Below are 6,522 nucleotides of genomic sequence, written 5' to 3'. Positions count from 1 at the left end.
TATATATATATATATATATATATATATATATATATATATATATGAAGATATATATTGATCTTGGAACTCAGGGGCATTCAACCACTGAGCCACATCCCCAGCCCTATTTTTGTATTTTATTGAGTTGCTTAGTGCCTTGGTTTTTGCTGAGGCTGGCTTTGAACTCTAGATCCTCCTGCCTCAGCTTCCTGAGCCACTGGGATTACAGGCGTGTGCCACCGCACCCGGCTCCTCCTTATTTTTATTCCATCTTTTTGCCTTGTCCAATTTTGTTTGGCCTAAATTTTACTCTTTCAGGAAGCATTCCCTATTTAATCTCATATTAAGATCACTCCATGATTTTGCACCCTTCACCCTGGTATCTGAAGTCTCCACCAAAACTGTTTATCTGTAAGCATTCGACCCCCTCCTCTTAATCCAAACTTTTACCAGAGAAGCAGAAATTTACAATAAAATCACTCAAACAAAAAAAGTTTTACATAGCCAGTCAGGCATGGTGGTTGGTGCAGGTCAGGAGTCCTAGCTACTCGGGAGGTTGAGACAGGAGAATTGCTTGAGTCTAGAGATCTGGTGATCCCATCTCAATAAAATTAATTTTTTTTATTTCAAAAAGTTTTACCTAATGTTGGCCTTATTGAGTCCAATTTAGGGGTGGGGGGAAGTTCTCATTTTACATTATTTGCTTCTTTTCATAAACTTTGTGTCTTAAATTCATTTTGTGGGTAAATATCAACTTGTTTGTTAAATAAACACGACATATTATAATACCTTGATCCTGTTCTTGTGGTTGAACATGATGGAGAGTTACACTGGCATGTATTCATATATGTGCATAGGAAAGATGTCCGATTCATTCTACTGTCTTTCCTATTCTCATCTCCCCTCTCTTCCTTTCATTCCCCTTTTTCTAATCCAATGAACTTCTATACTTCCCCTCCCTACCCTCCTTTGTTATGGGTTAGCATCCGCATATCAGAGACAATATTTGACCTTTGGTTTTGGGGATTGATTTATTTCACTCAGCATGGTAGTCTCCAGTTCTATCCATTTACTGGCAAATGCCATAATTTCATTCTTCTTTATGGCAGAGTAATATACCATTGTGTATATATACCATTTTCTTTGTCCATTTCATTTACCTATTGAAGGGCATCTAGGTTGGTTCCATGGCTTGGCTAGTGTGAATTGAGCTGCTATGAACATTGATGTGACTTCATCACTGTAGTATGCTGATTTTAAGTCCTTTGCGTATAAGCTGAGGAGTGGGATAATTGGGTCAATGGTAGTTCCATTCCAGGTTTTCTGAGGAATCTCCACACTGCTTTCCAATTTGCAGTACCACCAGCAATCGCATACAAAAACATATTTAAAGGATAGTGTATCATGATCAAGTGTGGTTCATTCCAGAGATGCAAGGTTGGATCAACATACAGAAATCAATAAGTGTAATTCATCACATCAACAGACTTAAAGACAAGAACCATGTGATTATCTCAATAGATGCAGAAAAGCATTTGACAAAATTCATCATCCATTCATGTTCAAAACACTAGAAAGTACCAACTTTTCACTTTCACTTGTGGTGCTGTGGATGGAACACAAGGTCTGGTACATTCTAGGCAAGTGCTCTACCACTAAGCTACATCCCCAGCCCAAGGCCAGGTTTTCAGTTGACAAATATGTACTGAACACCTCAAGTACCCAGAAATGTGGAAGGTTCTGGATCACAAAAGTGACTTCCTGGGCTGGGGTTGTAACTTAATGGTAGAGCACTTGACTGGCACATGTGAGGCATTAGGTTCAATCCTCAGCACCACACAAAAATATAAATAAATTTTTAAAAATTAAGTTATTAAAAACAAAGTGACTTCCTTTTATGTCCACGCACACATTTCACTTAGCTACCCAATTCTCCTTATAAAACATGAGTTGTGCTGGGTGTGTTGGTACACACCTATAATCTCAGCAACTCAGGAAGCTGAGACAGGAGGATTGCAAGATCAAAGCCAGCCTGGGCAACTTTTCAAGATCTTGTCTCAAAATAAAATAATAAAAAGGGCTGCAGATGTAGTTCAGTGGTAGAGTGCACCTGGATTCAACTCCCAGCATTGAAGAAAAGAAAGAAAGAAATTGTTGTAATAATTCATAACTAATCTCAATGTACTTATTTGCAAACTTAGAAATTTCCTAAAATAAGGAAATAATAGCAACAGACAAAATATGCACTACAGCATAGGAGAATAGAAGAAATAGAATCTTGCCAGTGTATATGGGTGTTTGTGTTTGCTTAAATTTTGTGTATGCTTGAAATTTCCTTTATTAAATAGTTAAAAGTGCTCACAGTCTTCTGGCTTTTGTCAACCACCTTACCAAATCCCTTCCCTCTAAGTCACTATTTCAACTCATTGAGAAGATTTTTGTACATACATATGGCAAATATCCATTGAAATCAGATAATTTCTAAGCAAATATTAAAAATAGCTTAACACCTACAGTTAGTTGCAAAGACTGTGTATGTGTTTGTGTAATTTATTAAAACTAAAATGAAAACTCCATAAATCATGGATTTCATTGATCATGTTCACATTGTATCCCATAGTCTGACCTCCAAAAGCCCAGGAAGACTATCTACCTTTGTGAAGAAGACTTCTGGCAATCTGAAATTATTACCCTTCCCAGCCAAGAAAACAAACAACCACAGGAGGGCAGCAGAGAGCCAAGAGTCAGGCCAGACAAGAAGAGGTGGAGCTGGTTTGGGTTTGTTTTAATTTTATTTCTATTTCTTAGTTTTTATTTTAAAAGATTAGACATAAGAAATGGAATTGTTGGGCTGTGGTTGTGACTCAGTAACAGAACACTTATCTAGCATGTGAAGCACTGTGTTTGATCCTCAGCACCACATATAAACAAACAAATAAATAAATAAATAAAGGTATTGTGTCCATCTACAACTAAAAATTAAAAAAGAAGAAAAGAGAGAAATGGAGTTGTTGACTTTGTTTTAGTTAGTTGGTTTGTTTTTTAGTTGTTTTTGTTAAATTGTGACATTGTGTTATCACTGAAATAGCCAGGGATGTTTTCATAGAGATTTGAGCTGGGCCTTGAAAAATAGGTTCAATACTGGTGGAGAAGAAAAGAGACTGGAATCTAGACTAGTCCATGTTTTCTATCTGCTGCCCTTGACAAATGTTATAGTCTCTCTGTGTGTCACTGTCCTCCTCTGTAAAATCGGGATAATTGTAGTAGCTACTTCAAAGGTTGACATGACAGAAAAATAAGCAGTCTATGAAGGTAGGCCCAAGACTTAGCACATAGAAAGACTAGGTGTGAACTTTGTTTTTGTTGTTTGTTTTGATTTGATTTTGATTGGAGGTACTGGTGATTGAACTCAGTGCCTTGCACTTGCTGTGCACATTCTACCCCTGAGCTATACCTCCAGCCCTATTTATTGCCATTAATACAAATGTTCAACTTATGATGCAGGTTATGTCCTGATAACTCATCATAAATAAATTAAAAATATATTAAGTAAAAAACCTATTCAATACACGGTTACCTTTCAAATATTATAGCTTAACCTAGCCTTCCTCAAACATGCTCTCTTACCTGCAGTTGGGCAAAAACATCTAATGCAAAGTCTATCTCATTAAAGTGTTTAATATCCACATAATTTATTGAATACCTGTATCCAAAAAAAACTAACAACAGTACAAGCAACTGTGTATCCTCATGATCATGCAGCTGACAGGGAGCTGTGACTTGCTGTGAATGCCAGCCTCTCAAGAGAGCATCATATGGTTGGCATGGTGGTACTCATCTTTAATCCCAGTGACTTGGGAGACCGAGAAAGAAGGATCACAAGTTCAAGGCCACCCTGGGCAACTTAATGAGGCTCTGAAATAAAAAAAAAAATTTAAAAGGCTGAAGATATAACTCAGTAGTAGAGCATCCCTAGTACCGAGAGAGAGAGAGAGAGAGAGAGAGAGAGAGAGAGAGAGAGAATGATACCTGTATCACAAGCCTGGGAAAAAGATAAAAGTTCAAAATTTGAAGTAGTGCTTCTACTGAATGCATATGGCTCCCTGAGCCCTGCTCCTCACCACTGTATCCCTCCCCTTCCCCATACTGGGAATTGAGCAATTTATCACCAAGTTACATCCCAGTCCTTTTTATTTTTTAGGACAGATCTCACTTAAGTTGCTGAGCATCTCACTAAGTTTCTGAGTGTCTCACTAAGGTGCTGAGGCTGGCTGCAGAGTTGTGATCCTCCTGCTACAGACTTCTGAGTCCTTGGCATGTACCACTATTCCTGGCTGCAATTGCTCTTGCACCATCATAAGGTTATAAAACCATAAATGGAACCATCATAAACCTGCGACTGCCTATAATTATCAAAAGCATAGCAGTTGCATTGGGATTTCTGTGAAATAAGCACTTTGAAGGCTAGTGGAAAAGACACTTTAGGCAGAGAGTATGGGTCACCATCATAGGGACCTCAAAAGCAGACCAACAAGCCTGGCCAGGGTAATATGGAGAAGTAGGAGCTGGAATGAAGAAGCTGACAAAGGCCCACTAGAGGATGTCCATATGGGCTAGGGCTCTCCCCTCTCTGCCCAAAGCCACCATCATGCCCAAATTTCCTGGGATAGTAGTATGTCTACCTATTTCCTCAAGCTCCACTGTGGTAGTTGTCAGATGTCTACAGGACTGGGGACCCACACCCAAGGTGAATCATGTCTAATCCTGCATTGTTCGACCTGATTAAACCTGGGTGTGGGTCAAAGGCTATACAAAGTGGAGCAACAAATTTGTTCCCAACAGTCCTTACCTCCTGGAGCATTCAGAAAATTCTCAAATTATTTGCTTGTTCCTATGTGTGAACCTAAGCTGGCATTTAAAGGCTAGACACAACCCTTCCCATATTAGGAAGCAAAAGAAAATAAATAACATCTTTGGCATCAGCTGTTCACCACACTGGAAATACACACCCTTAAGTCCTGAGCAAGAGATACTGAACAATTATTGTGCCCTGCAGTAACTTGGGCTTTACCTCCGCTCAGATAATGAGGTGTAGCTCTAGGAGTAGGTGTTACCTGGTGGGGTTGAGTTATACTCACTTGTTCCTTTGTAATCCTACCCCTTTGCCCTTTTGGGGATAATGTGTTCCATGGAACTTCTCCTTGTGTGTCCCCATATAAGAGTAAAGAATTCCAGTGGCTCTCTCTTTTTCCATGGACCCCTAAGGTCAGAGAGACGTCCCAGATTTTGAAAAGGTACTTTGTATTGGCATGCTTTCTTCATTGTTTTCTTAAGTTATTGGAATAGTCAGATTTGTAAACCCAGCATAGGTCGCCAGCTAGGATAGATAGTGATACACAACCCCATGAAGACAGAACACTGCAGGGAAGAGGTGTTGTATGCAGGGGGTTGTCAGTAAACAACAGCTTTGGTTATTGAGAGTCCCTGAGTGCACAACGTTTTAGAAACTTCAGCTAAGTCCATATTAGGCAGAGAGGGTGAGGCCATTCAGAAAGAAGACTAAGTGGTGAGGGGAGATTTGTGTGGTCAGAAGACTGAAATGCCAAATGTGCAGAAGATGCAGCCAGCTGGGGAGGTGGGCCAGAAGCTGATGTCCAAAAAATGTGCACACTGGGGCTGCATAGTAGGCAATGAGGAGAGGGCAGCCAAGATTCTGTAAGCTCTTACCTTGGTACACATCCCTAAGAAATCCCCCTAGGACTGGGATAGTGTCACTGAAGGTGGGCAGTCACATGGATGAGTTGAAAGACAGAAGGAAAGGGAAAGGGAGAAATGAATGAGATGGATAGCACTATGCCATTTCACACATGTCACAGATATAGGTACCGTGGGCAATCATACCCCTGCTAACATGTCAGAAATGCTGAGAGGTGGGAGAGATGCAAATGAATAAGCCACAGGCATGGCAAAGAATAAATAAGTAAATTTGACAAAATTCATATACTTAATAACTGAAGAAGGGCCCTGCATAGACCAATCTTGAACACACGTGAACAGAGGAATTTGATTAGTTTGATCCCTGAAGTCCAAAATGCATTTTTAAAATCAAGGCCTGGAACTAGATAATCAGGAAGGAAAGATGCTTCAGGAAGGTAAGGAAGCTCCTAACCCCCTCAACCTCCTAAAGACTAGAAGATAGATGAAGCTCTTCATCGGACCTGGTTTCCTCATTTGTGACAGGGTTTGCTGTAGACATTTGACAAAATGATCTGTAAGCCTCTTTCAATTCACCATGACAATTTATACCAATCTGCAATTTTGATCCTTGAATTCTTAAATGGTTAGAATAGCTCTAATGGCAGAAGCTACTTCTCTGAACTCTGGACTACATCCCAGGCTCAGGCCAAAGATTCTGGGCGGTCCACAAGGTAGGAAGGAGAACAATGCCAGGAAGGAATACTTGGAAAGCAGTTACAGGTGGTTGCCTCATTGCATGTCAGATGGGCCACCTTCTCCAACTATGCTTAAAAGCAGCCTAGAAAA

The sequence above is a fragment of the Marmota marmota genome, unplaced genomic scaffold (assembly GCF_001458135.2).
Source record: "Marmota marmota marmota unplaced genomic scaffold, marMar, whole genome shotgun sequence".
In the NCBI taxonomy this organism is placed as follows: Eukaryota; Metazoa; Chordata; class Mammalia; order Rodentia; family Sciuridae; genus Marmota; species Marmota marmota.
This window is presented reverse-complemented; position numbering follows the sequence as displayed.